Below are 14747 nucleotides of genomic sequence, written 5' to 3' on the forward strand. Positions count from 1 at the left end.
ATTAGCTCTAGAATCTAAAGTTGGCAGAATCTGTTATTGCAGCTTCACCTCAGATAGGATTCCGGAAAAAGTTCTTCATGAAGGTCAAAAGTCATCAGTACATCTTTTGATGGAGGAGAGTTACATTTAAACTAATCACCTTAGTAGAGTCAGTAATAGGCAAAATTGTGAAGTAGGTGAAGTTCATTTTTCTGTTTATCTTTTTTCTCCTTTCCTAGGCTGCCCTTCATAAACCTTCAAGTGTCCAATCTTCCCTCCTGATCCCTTTTCTCCCACCCTCATTATAAAATGAGAGGGTGGGACTAGATGGCCTGAGGTCTTATCTGACTGTAGAGCTCTGGCCTTATGAGCTCTACCTACACCCATTTCTTAGGAAATACTCTTAAACTGATTCATACTAACATACAAATAAAGGACACCAATTTGCTGGTGCCTTAGGATCATACATTTACCTCTGGAAATGTTGCTAAAACATCACCTAGTCAATCTTCCTCATGCTAGGGTCAAGGAGCCAAACAATAAAATATGGAATTGATGATGTAGGCCTTCTCTATCTAACTTCATGCAATCTCCCTAAAACAACTCTTAGAGTCAATATGAAACTGAGAACCTTTTCATCTTTTCAGTTCTTAGACAAATTTCAAAAGTGAAATACAATGGCAAAATATTACATAGTCTATGCTAGAGAAACTGTGGTAAGTGTTCTTTAACGATTGACTTGGATTTTGGAATATGTAATGTTCTGGTGTCAAATGATGAATAATAAAAATTTCAGGTGTTTTAACTGTGCAAAATAAACTTGGATTTTAAGTGCAAAACACTAAAAAATTGCCTCCCCAAATGCACAACTAATGAAAATTCTAAGCTAATTAAGCAAACTATGTCTCTGGCATTAGTCAGCATGTGGAAGAGGGAGCAGTTGGTCCCAGAAGGCTGCACTGTGGCTATTGATGGCATGCATCTGCCTACTAAAAGGTCAGACACCTCAAAGATTCCAGAGAAAGAAAATTGGAAGGAATCCATATAAGGAATCTGAGGATGGAAGTGAAGACTTTTCCCCCACAAAGCTTTGCCAATTTCAGAAATGATAAATAGAAGAAGGGACAACTAAGCTGGTCCCACCCATAACCTCCTTAAAGGGGTCAGCCTTAGGTCATAAAATTTCATTCACATGTGCTAAGCTTAACAGAACTGCTATTTTTTAAAAGAAATAAAATTTCAGATATGCTAGCAATGCTTTTCAAATAGCAGTTTCAGCTAATAGAATGACACTCAAACAATGAAATTTCAGGCAACAGCATATGGGGAATGGGAGGGGTATTTATTTAGAGAAGAGGACATTGTCAGGAATCCCTGAAATCAATTATAGATGACTAGTGTTAAGCATATCTCTTTTTTACCATGATCTTCTTTGCAAAGATAAAGATGGAGAAAAGAGAGGGAAAAGTACAAGACAAAAGGATCAAGGGAAATGAAAAATCAACAATCATAACCATGAAAATTAATGGAATGAATTTTAACTGGAAATTGTGGGAATGGACTAGAAATCCTAATCCAACAGTATATTACTTGAAACATACTTGTAACATAAACACTTACTTAGAATTAAAATTAGTGCTTGAAGCCAAATCTATTATGCTTCAGGTGAACCTAATAAAGCAAGCACAGCAATCATGACTTCGAAAACACAACTGTAAAAATTCACATGATAAAAATTGATGAGCAGGGCAACTACATTAAATTTTAAAGTGCCATAGACAGTGAACCAATATCAATATATATTACATATGCATTGCATCTTCATTGTTAAAGTAAAACACAATCAAATTGTAGGGAGAAATAGAAAGTAAAACTAAAGTAGCACAGGACCTCAATGTACTTTTTTAGAACTAGAAAACTATTATAAGAGAAATCATAAAGAAATTTAAGAAAAACTTAGGAACAATGGGAACAGAAAGGAGTTTACACATATATAAACACATACAAGTGGCACCTTTAAAATAATACCATGTATTAGGGAATAAAACCATACAAATACAGCCAAGCATTTATAACAAATGTATAATTTACAAATTACAGTGTAATAAAAATTATGTTCAACAAATATTATTTAAAGAAGGAATTAAAAATAATTTGAAACTACATAGATAATCCTAAAAATATTGTTTCAGAGGGAAAATCATAGAAGTAGTAATAAACTTTGTCACATTAAGCAACAATGAGACGACCTATCAAAATTTATGAGATTTAGCTAAAGCAATCTATAAGCAAAATTATATCTCTAAAAGCTTTTACCAACCAAAGAAAGAAAAAAAGTACAATAACTTGGTCACACAACCTTTTTAAAAGCAAGAAAACAATAATTCTTTTTTTGTGGGTTTATTCTTTTTTTTCTTTTTTTCTTTTTTTGTTTATTTTTTTATTTAATATATTTAGTTTTCAGCATTGATTTTCAAAAGAGTTTGAATTACAAATTTTCTCCCCATTTCTATCCTCCCCCCCACTCCAAGAAGGCGTATATTCCGGTTGCCCTGTTCCCCAGTCAGCCTTTGCTTCTGTCACCCCACTCCCCTCCCATCCCCTTTTCCCTTCCTTTCTTATAGGGCAAGATAAATTTCTACGCCCCATTGCCTGTGCATCTTATTTTCTAGTTGCATGCAAAAACTTTTTTTTTTGTTTTTGAACATCTGTTTTTAAAACTTTGAGTTCCAAATTCTCTCCCCTCTTCCCTTCCCACCCACTGTCCCTAAGAAGTCAAGCAATTCAACATAGGCCACATATGTATCATTATGTATAACCCTTCCACAATACTTCTGTTGTGAAAGACTCACTATATTTTGCTCCTTCCTAACCTATCCCCCTTTATTGAATTTTCTCCCTTGACCCTGTCCCCTTTTGAAAGTGTTTGTTTTTGATTACCTCCACCCCCATCTGCCCTCGCTTCTATCATCCCCTCCTTTTTTATCTTCTTCTTCCTCCTTTTTTCCTGTGCGGTAAGATACCCAATTGAGTATGTATGGTATTCCCTCCTCAAGTCAAATCTGATGAGAGCAAGATTCACTTATTCCCCCTCACCAGACTTCTCTTCTCTTCCTACAGAAATGCTTTTTCTTGCCACCTTTATGCGATATAATTTACCCCATTCTATCTCTCCCTATCTCCCTCTCTCAATATATTCCTCTCTCATCCCTTCATTTGATTTTATTTCTTTTAGATATCTTCCCTTCATCTTCAACTCACCCTGTGCCTGCTCTCTCTCTCTCTCTCTCTCTCTCTCTCTCTCTCTCTCTCTCTCTCTGTATATATATATATATATATATATATATATATATATATATATATACACATACATATATACATACATACACACACATATATACATATATATACATAAACATATATACATATATATGCATATTCCCTTCAGCTACCCTAATACTGAGGTCTCATGAATCATACACATCATCTTTCCATGTACAAATGCGAACAAAACAGTTTGACTTTAGTAAGTCCCTTGCAATTTATTTTTCTTCATTACTTTTTCATGTTCCTCTTGATTCTTGTGTTTGAAAGTCAAATTTTCTATTCAGCTCTGGTCTTTTCACTGAGAAAGCTTGAAAGTCCTCTATTTTATTGAAAATCCATATTTTGCCTTGGAGCATGACACTCAGTTTTGCTGGGTAGGAGATTCTTGGTTTTAATCCTAGCTCCATTGACTTCCAGAATATCATATTCCAAGCCCTTTGATCTCTTAATGTAGAAGCTACTAGATCTTGGATTATTCTGATTGTGTTTCCACAATACTCAAATTCTTTCCTTCTGGCTGCTTGCAGAGTTTTCTCCTTGATCTGGGAGCTCTGGAATTTGGCAACAGTATTCCTAAGAGATTTCTTTTTGGGATCTATTTGAGGAGGCAATCGATGTATTCTTTCAGTTTCTATTTTGCCCTGTGGCTCTACAATATCAGGGCAGTTCTCCTTGATAATTTCTTGAAAGATGATATCTAGGCTCTTTTTTTGATCATGGCTTTCAGGTAGTCCAATAATTTTTAAATTGTCTCTCCTGGATCTATTTTCCAGGTCAGTGGTTATGCCAATGAGATATTTCACATTGTCTTCCATTTTTTCATTCCTTCAGTTCTGTTTTATAATATCTCCATTTCTCATCAAGTCACTAGCTTCCACTTGCTCCAATCTAATTTTTAAGGTAGTATTTTCTTCAGTGGTCTTTTGGACCTCCTTTTCCATTTGGCTAATTCTGCCCTTCAAGGCATTCTTCTCCTCATTGGCTTTTTGGAGCTCTTTTGCCATTTGAGTTAGTTTATTTTTTAAGGTGTTGTTTTCTTCAGTATATTTTTCAGTATTTTTTTGGGTCTCCTTTAGCAAGTCATTGACTTGTTTTTCATGGTTTTCTCACATCCTTCTCATTTCTCTTCCCAATTTTTCCTCTACTTCTCTAACTTGCTTTTCCAAATCCTTTTTGAGCTCTTCCATGGCCTGAGACCAGTTCATGTTTTTCTTGGAGGCTTTTGTTGTAGGCTCTTTGACTTTGTTGACTTCTTCTGGCTGTATGTTTTGGTCTTCTTTGTCACCAAAGAAAGATTCCAGAGTCTGAGACTGAATTGGGTGCGTTTTTGCTGCCTGGCCATGTTCCCAACCAACTAACCTGACCCTTGAGTTTTTCAGTGGGGTATGACTGCTTGTAGAGTTAAGAGAACTATGTTCCAAGCTTGGGGGGATGCGCCAGCTCTGCCACACCAGCCCTCCTCCTTCCCCAAGAACCCCCAACTTGGACTGGACATAGATCTTCAGCAGACTCTTCACTCCTGCTCTGATCCACCACTTAATTCCTCCCACCAGGTGGGCCTGGGGTTGGAAGCAATTGCAGCTGTAGTTCTGTAGGTGCCCCACCTCCACTTCTCCCCGGGGTGGTAGCCGAACCAGGAACTCTTTCCACTCCTGCAGCTTTTCCCACTAACCTTCTCTGTTGTCTTTGGTGTTTGTGGGTTGAGAAGTCTGGTAACTGCTGCAGCTCACTGATTCAGGGCACTAGGACACGCTCCACCTGGCTCCTGGTCTGGTTGGTCCACGCTGCCCATGCTGGGCTCTGCTCCGCTTCGCTCCACTCCCCTCCGCTCCCAGCTCCGTGTGGGATAGACCTCACCCAGAGACCATCCAGGCTGTCCTGGGCTGGAGCCCAGCTTCCCTCTGCTGTTTTGTGGGTTCTGCGGTTCTAGAATTGGTTCAGAGCCATTTTATATAGGTTTTTGGAGGGACTCGGCAGGGAGCTCCCACTAGTCCCTGCTTTCCAGGTGCCATCTTGGCTCTGTCCCCCAAAAACAATAATTCTTAATCCTCCCCCCCCAAAAAAAGGCTTCTACCAAAGGAGAAATTATAAAAAGTCAATGGAGAGTGTCAAAATTATAAGTTAAAAAATTGCAATAATGTTCAGTTGATAAATCTAGTAGCTGATTTTTTTAAAAAAAACTTATTAAAAATCAATTAGTAACTCTTATTTAAAAAGAAAAAATCTAATTGTATCAAAATGGAAAGGGGGTATTGACAACAACTAAAGACAAAGATAGTATCAGGAACCATTTTGCCCAGTTACATGTCAATGAAATTGATAACTTAAACCAAAAGAATGAACATTTACAAAAATATAGGATACTAAGATTAACAGAGCTACATTATTTAAAAAAAGCTAGTTGTCATAAAAATAATTTGTATAGCCAGACATGAATTCCTCTACCTCATTCTACTCCTCAAAAAAACCCCAAAACCAAAAGACAAAAACCCAGGACCACATGGCTTTACAAATTAAGATTATCTAACTTTCAAAAGACAGTTAATTCCAGTATTACATAAACTGGTTACAAAAATAGGAGAGGAAAAGATTCTGCCAAATTCTTTCTAATATTCCATTATTATCCTGATACCTAAGCCAGGAAGAGATAAAAAGAGAAATTAAACTATTGAACAATATATCTAATGAAGATAGGCACCAAAATATTAAAGTATAAGCAAAGAAGATATAACATCTTAAAACTCATATACTACAACTACACTGTATCTATACAAGGAATTTAGGACTTATTCCATATTTAAAAAACTATGAAAATAATAGGCCATATTAATGGCAATGTAATAAAAAAAAACCTGATGTCAGTATCACGGATGTTGAAAAACTATAACAAAAATCCACACATATCTACTAAAATTGATTATAAATCTTAGAGAAAAGGATAGATTCCTTAAGATAATGAGCACCTTTTTAAAACTAAAATATACAAAATAGAAAGGCTACATGCCTTGATAATAAAAAATGGGGTTAGAAAGGATGTCTATCACTACTACTGTGTAACAAAATGCTAGAAATGTTAACTATAGCAATATGACAAAGAAAAGACATTCTGGGAAATAGGCAAAGAGGAAAAAATATTATTACTTTTTGCTTTTTATTCTATCCAGAGAATTCAATAGAGTCAGATAAAAATTAATTGAAGTAATAGTTTTAGCAAAGTTGCAGTATATAAAATGAATCTCCATAAATCATCTGCATTTCTGAATATTACCAATACAACTGAGCAGGAAAAAAAAGGAAAGAGAAATTCCATTCAAAATAACTAACAAATATACGATGTATTTTATAGTCTACTCAAATGTTCAGAGGAACTAAAGAGTAAAATCACAAAACACAATAGAAATGGAAATCTAAATAATTGGAGAAATATTAATTGCTTATGAGTAGGTCATGCCCATATAAATAAAAATGGCAATGCTACCTGAATTAACTTATTTATTCTTGCTATATCAATCAAACTCTGAAATGATTTTTAGATTTAGAAAAATAATAATAAAATTTACCAGGTAGAACAAAGAGCCAAATAATAAAAAGTCTGGGAAGAGGAGCCTAGCAGTATATATCTCAAATCATCAATTGATAAATCTAGTAGCCTATTTTGAAAAAAAATGGCACTGGTTTAAATTAGAGAAGTAGATTAGTAGACCAAATTAGTTATATAGCATAGAGAAACAAACAGACTGTGGTATTTAGTAAACCTGAGGACACTAGTCATAGAGGTAAAGATTCAGCAAAAAATTGCTGGTGAAATGATAGCAATCTGCCAGAAATTAGGGATATACCAACATCAATACCATATATCAAGATAAGCTGTAATTGAATTTATTATGCCATAAAAAGTGGCATTATAAGCAAATTAGAGAATCAGGGATGATATTATATATGAGAAGAGTTCATGACTAAACAGGGATAGAGAAGATTACAAAAGATAAAATGGACAATTTTAATTCTATGAAAGATTTAAAAGTCTTTGTATAAATAAAACTATCACATTTAAAATTAAAAAGGAAATAGTTAACCAGAGAACAAAAAAGTCTGTGCATCAAATTTCTCTGATAAATATGTCATTTCCAAGACACATAAGGAACAAATACAAATTTATAAAGACAAAAGTTATTTCCTAACCGAGAGATGGTCAAAGGATCTGAACAAGGAGTTGTTGGGTGTTTTTTTTTTTTCATCATTCCAACATTTATTTAGTGACTACAGTGTTTAGGATACTTTTTATTGTTCATTGTGGAGGTAGATACAAAGTTTGGCTAAGACATATTTCCTTCTCTTAGGAAGCTTCCAACCACAGTAGGGCTCAGTGATATGGAGAGTGCAGGCTCGAGCAATCCCATCAGTCAGTTAGTCATCAAGCTTTTATGGAGCTCTCGTACATGACAAGCACCATGCAACCTTCATGCAAACACCTAACGTAAAGGTAGAGAAAACTTCACCCACCAGAAGGAGGTGGCTGGTTGTTTGAACTAGTCAGTTGAAATTCTATTGAGCTAGAAAATGGGGCATATTGGTTGGATGCAGTGTTAATGACATCAGGGACTCATCTTGCCCCTGGGGCTCATGCTGGTGTTAGGGATTCCTGGGTCCTCATCTGTAAAATGAGGGCATTGGTCTTGTTGGTTTCTAATGGCCCTTCCAGTTCGCCATCTTTAATTCTATGGCTTTTCATGTGACTCTGTTCTACACCTTGCCCTTCATCCTCAGGCATCTCAGGATTCCCTTCATAAACTATTCCCTGAGGACTACCCTGGAACACATTCATTTCTCTCAAGAAAACCTTTCTCTAGATTACCACCTCCCATCCCACCAAACTCCCTTCTTTATGCTAGTGGTACCTTTCTCTCTGATTCATGGTTGCTCTTCCTTTGGGACTGAACAAGGAGTTTTCAAAGGAAGAAATAGAAGCTGCCAGATAACCAAATCACTAGTACTTAAAGAAATGAAAATTTAAAAAGCTCTGAAGTTCCAACTCACACTTATTAGATTAATAAAGATGACAAAAAAAGGAAAATGGCAATTGTTGAGGATGCTGCAGGAAAATTAAGTAATCTAGAAATTTTAGAAAGTAAAATCCATGCCCCAAAAGTCACTAAACTGTGTGTACCCTTTAACCCAGTTATACTACTAATCAGTTTATGTTGCAAAGAGATGACAAAGGAATATGTATGGAGGTATTTATAGCAATTCTTGTTTTAGCAAAGACCTGGAAATTAAGGGACTATCCATCAATCAGTGGATGGCCAAAATCAATTAGGGTATATGAATTCAGAAAAATATTATTTTTTGTCTGAATGACAACATGAATAATTTCAGCATAATCTGGGAAAACTTATGTGAACTGATACAGAGTGAAATGGATGTGAACTGAAGGAGGGGAACATTTTATCCAATAGCAATAACATTTTAAACAAAAACAATTTTGAAAGACTCAGGAAGTCTAGTTAAGGCAATGACCAGTTACAAATCCAAAGATCTAATGAGGAGGGAAGGTATTTAATTATGAAAAGTTGGTGGACCTAAAATGTAGAATAAGACACATGTTTTGGTACACAGCAAGAATTTGTTTTCATATTTTTATGAGGATTTTGTTGGGGGTACTTAGGGGGTTATTTTATTTTTTTGTTTGATGCTGGGGAAGGGAAGGTAGAGAACAGAGATAGAATAGTAAAAAGAAAAGTACAAAAGACAGAAAAGAGTCATCGAAGCAAAATATGTACAGGGGAAGGAAGAAAAGTTAAAAAAAGAAACAGACAATTGGGACAGCTTTTAAAGTTACATCTTAAATTTATTATACATTGAAAGGAAAATCAAGGTATATATAACAGAGATCCACAGTTTCACATACAATCCTTTTTTTCTTCTGTTGTCTTATAGATACAGAAATGCCCATTTTACTTGATGTCCATGAAGTTCAGAATAAAAACAAAAGGAAACAAAACCACCATTTTTTTAGGTAAGATCAAACCTTCTTTCCTTATTTCTGGGATGTCTCCAGATGTTGTCTTTAGTGGCAGTGGTGGAATTGGGTAGAGTGTTGAGTGGGCAATGTTTTTCCCATTCCATATCTTCTGGGGTTGAAATTTCTGCTTACCCAGGAGTGTATGTAATTATGTAATTCAGATGGTGGTAGACTAGCACATCTTTACTCTCGTGCAAAAAGTAATGGGTCCCAGATCTCTAATAAATGCATATATATGGGTTCAGCATCCTTTCTGAAAGAAGGCTTTGTCATAGGCACTCTGGTTCTTAAGTCTTCTTTCTGGAGCTTTGTCTGAGGGCTAACAGGGAGGAGAGACGTTAGCTTAATCAGCACAATGGTTTCCTGTAGGACCTTAGTGTTTCCCCAGAGTGCAATGAACATAAGCTATTAAGCCATGGCCTTGCAATTACCATTTCTCATCTCATCCCAGAAAAGCAACCTCTTGAATATGCTAGTGTCTTCTTCTCTGCCATCTCTTCCTGTACAAAATAAAAGGCACAGATCAGCATCTTCCTTCTCAGATACAAATAACAGCATACTCAGCTGAGCACAATTCATGTACTTGCTCAGTCAGACAGGGAATAGCCCGTTCTGTTATTTTAAGAGGAGGCAGCATGGTTGAGGGAGGGAAAGCATGGGATCCAGGATCAGAAGACCTGAATTTCAATACCAGCTCACCCTCTTACTAACTACTTGACCACAGGCCAGTTCCTAAGTGTCTCTCAGCCTCAGTTTTCTCTTCTATAAAACTATGAAAAGAATGATTTCACAAGATGATTATGAGAAAAGAGCTCTGTGAATTGTAAATTATTGAATATATGAAATGTATTATGATTGAGAGGGAACACGGTGACAGTGGAAAGAACAGTGAATTGGCTTGCAGAGGATTTGAGTGGCTATCTCAGTTCTGCCATTCACTATCTATGTGATCTTGACTCTGTAAGAGAGAGAGACGTTGATGACTTTGTGCCATTCTGTCTCACTTAAATCTAATTCACCCACAAGTCAAGACATTGTCCTATGATGTCATTGGTCCTCTTCCAAAAGGAAGGATGAACATGTGATCTTCTGAAAATCATTTAATCACTCTAAATCTCAAATTTCTCATTTGAAAAATGTCCTAAATTAGTTTGTCAAACTCAAATAGAAAAAGGGACCACAACCTTTCATAAGAATCCCTTCAGATTGTATGTTGACTTAGAAAACCACATATTAACATTATCTATATTCTATTGTATTTTTTATTTATTGTGATAAATATTTACCAATTAGATTTTAATATAGTTCAAGCTGCACTCAAGAGTGTTGCAGGTGGCTCATTGACCAGATGTGTAGCACCTCTGAACTAGATAACCTTAATCGTATTTCACAGGTCTAGGTCTATGACCTTATTAAGATGGATTAAATTAGGCAGCCATTTGTCAAAATAAATTTTCATCTTTCTTTGCCAACCCACCAAACAAATGTACTATTTCTGGAAGAATTCATTTGAACAAGCATTATTTAACCAAACTGCTCATTCTGTGTGACACATACTCATTCTTTAGAATGTCTCAAATCCATAAACAGAACTGTCCTACTAATATCAAGAGACCTCTCCAAGTTTACAGCATTCACTGTTCCTCTGCATCTTGATAAGTGTTAGACTGTCTTTTCAGGTTATTGCTATGCTTCCTTTAGTTGCTGCCAAAAATAGAGCTACCAAAAACACTTTGGATAATGACTTCTCCCAGGGATTTAGAAATTGTTTCTAATCAATGCTTCCTCACAGGGTGGGGGAGGAAAAAAGACACTCCCTTCTACATCCTTCCCTTTGCTCTCCCTTCTCATATAGAGATGGTGACCACTCTTACTGTCTCCATTACGCTTGAATCTAAAGATTTCCCAGGTGGAAGATGTATTGCTGTGCAATGCTGGAACGCTGTGCTGTCAAGATAAATACTGTGCTTTAATAAACTCAGCAGGGAAAGTGCTTTGACTGAATGTTTTTAATATTTTGTGCAAAGATTAAAACAGTTTTGCTGATGCTGGAAGGAAATCCTATACCAGACTGCAGTTAATGATTTTTTCTGGAACTGGACTTCAAAAGAAAAAAGAAAAGAAAATAGATAAATGACAACCAGGTTGGATATGGAAATGTCATGATAAGAGAGCATCTATATTGTTAGATGTTGTAAAAATGATAATATGGGGCTGCTGCATGATCTAGTGAAGGGAGGGGCTAGTATGGATGGTGACAACTCTTACTTTCTGTTTATATTAAAAGTGCAGTTGTATGAAAGGGTAAAGGGAGAGAGAGAAAAGAACAGGGAATTAAAAAGCAAGAAAAAAATCCTCCCTCTATCTTCTCTTTCTCTGTCTCTCTGTCTCTGTCTCTGTGTGAGTGTGTCTCTCTCTGTCTCTCTCTTTCTTGCCTTCCCACTCTCTCTCTTTCCTGTAAGGAGTGTCTTTGGGATATTATGTATGTGTACACACACACACACACACACACACACACACACCACGTATAATCATGAGTCTGGCTTTATTTTCAAATTGTCAACAAAGATCTGAGTTTGGTCCAGTTGCATCACTCACTACCTACATATATACATATATATATGTATGTATGTATGTATGTATATACATATATACATATATGTACATGTAAATATATATTATATATTTGTATTTTAAGAGATGATTTCTTAGGTTTCTTACAACTCTATGATTTTATGTATTCTGCTTCTGTTTACGTGCCCAGTTGAAAGGCTAAGGGAGGAAACATTTCTGATTATAACTATAAGCAGTACTGATAACAGTAGTAATGCCATGGCATTCTACTCCAATGCCTTATCATGTGGTAAACATGACCCTGGGCTAGTAAGACTCAGAAACTCAAGTTTTGCCAGGGTCTTCCATGCTAGAAAGTTTTCAAGTATATTCCCACCAATGAACTGTGTCTACTATCTAAGGATCAGGCTACCAATCAATCAATAAGCATTTATTAAATACCTACTATATACCTGACTTTGTTCAAGGCAGTAGAGATGTATAAAGTGAGGCAATGCTTTTCTTTAAGGAGCCACCATTCTACTAGTAGGATACAACATATTCCTAGGTAAGTAAATATAATATATGTCCTAATAAATTCATAATACTTATGATCAGAGACAATAAAATTGGGAAAATCAGTTAGCCCAGCATGAAGGAGCTCATCAGTCGGCAATATATTCTTTGGTTATAGACACCTATGATAGAAAGAAAATCAAGCAGGGGACATCATAATATATTGGCTAGAGAGCTTTGCTTCAGAGTCAGGAAGATCTGGGCCACAGCTACACAGCTAACTGCTTTTGTAACTCTAAACAAGTCCCTTAAACTTTCACTACTCTACATAAGATTCAAAGTTGCAGAGCAGTTGCTGGTCTGCATTGGTAAAGGGAGTCCATAAGGACAACCCCAAGTCAATGAAATACCAGTGTTAGTTCTAAAGACAGAATGAGCATTTTATTATGCTGGGCACTGAGAATACAAGACTGGAAATCAGTTCCTATCCTCAAGGAGTTCAATAAATTGGGTACTAGGTGAATGAGAAGACAAAAAAAAAGAAAAGAAAAAGTAAATAAATTGGGTAGTAGATGGAAAAAAGTCTAAATGCAGTTATTCTACTATATTTGCTTATGAGATTAGATCCCTATAGAAATGAAGCAGATCCTTGTCATTTCACACCTGTTTGATGTCCTACTTCCAATTTAACCTACTAATGCTCTTGGAATGTTTTCTCTTACCTTATTCTCACCCCAAAAGGTCTTTAGGTTTGCCTTTATCTTCCACTGCTTTTTATTATTTTTTTTTTACCTAATGCTGCTCACAATCTTCTATTTCCTCCTCTCTAGTCTCTTGTTAATAATAAGATGTCTCACTCAGAAAAGTGATTAAATATTTGCTGGCTGAGGTTAATTCTATGGAATATTAAATTCTTGAGGGCAGGCACTGTCTCACTTTGGAATCTGTATTCCCAGTAGTTAGTAGTGACTGACAAAGAGAAGACATTTTATGAATGTTTATTTATTGATTTCAGTACTCCTTTGGCGTTCTTATTATGACAACTATTTAGTATCAACTAAACTTCTCTAAGAAATTGCTATAATCAAAGTAAGTGGTAGTACTTTTGTCCATTCTACAATCATCTTAGCTGATAGGCTGTTTAAACAGGCAAGCTGGAGCTGTCATATTCAGGTCAAGTGTCTTCTCATCTTCAAATTCAGAATTGATTTTGACCTTTGCTCTATTCAATTATAACACTACATGTAGACAGCTGATTCTGAGATAGCAATCACACTGATAACTAGTCATTTCTTGTCCATTAAGATAACTTAATTTCATTTTGTGGTATTACTTGGTTGCTGTCATGTCTAATGTTTTCTAATTATGTTCTTCAAGGAAATATATGCAATATAGAAGTATAAGGCTTCTACATAATCAACATGGCTTTGGCTACTCACTTCTTGATCCCAGACAATGTTTTCAATGTAGCTTTCATAATTCCTCCATGTTGTCACCATGACATTGAAGATATCAAAGTATATGTTTACTTTGGAGAATCTGGTCAACTTTTTCACAAGCTTTCCCTAATTTCTCATCCTTTAGAGCAGAGTTTGGTACACACATAAACTTCAAGTAATTTTATGGTGGTTTACTTGTTTATACATATGTGGGGTTAATGCATTTCTATACATATAGGTGATTAATAACAACTGATTTGGATGGTGAGTGGAGCCATAGTGGGATACATTAATACAGCAATATGCTGCACTGATTTGATTATGATTCCATTACTGGAAAATTAAGAAGGATGGAAGTGCTCCCTTATAAGGACAAAAGAATCTATTCTCCATTCAGTCTTACTTGAGTAGAACAATAGTGGGATTATGGTAAGAATTCTACCTAGAGAAGATGGTTTTTAATCCCTTTAAACCCTTTAATCAGAATTAAGCTTTCCCAGTGGGGTAGGGTCCTGCCAAAGATTGAACCCAACCTTAGCACTGGCCCTGTCCTTCAGAGGCTACCTTGACCTAGTAACTAAATGAGGAAATCGAAAGGGAAAAAAACCCTGCATCCCCCAATATTAGTAATTAGTTATTAATAATTATTTGTCTCAGTACCTTGCATATAGTAGGTACTTTATAAATGGTTGTTGAAATGGAGTTGAATTATTTGGGTACACAATAAAACCAACTCTGCCAAATCGTTTATTGGCCTCTCTGAGGAGAAACTGTGTCATTTTTCTATTTAGTATTAACTTCTTTATGTTTTCATTTTTAGTATAGTTGAAAATATAGTGCTTGAGGCACTCACAAATTCACATGACGGTCCTCTGGGGAATTGTTAGCCTAGGTTCAAGGTACTAGTATAT

This window comes from Trichosurus vulpecula, chromosome 1 (assembly GCF_011100635.1).
Source record: "Trichosurus vulpecula isolate mTriVul1 chromosome 1, mTriVul1.pri, whole genome shotgun sequence".
In the NCBI taxonomy this organism is placed as follows: Eukaryota; Metazoa; Chordata; class Mammalia; order Diprotodontia; family Phalangeridae; genus Trichosurus; species Trichosurus vulpecula.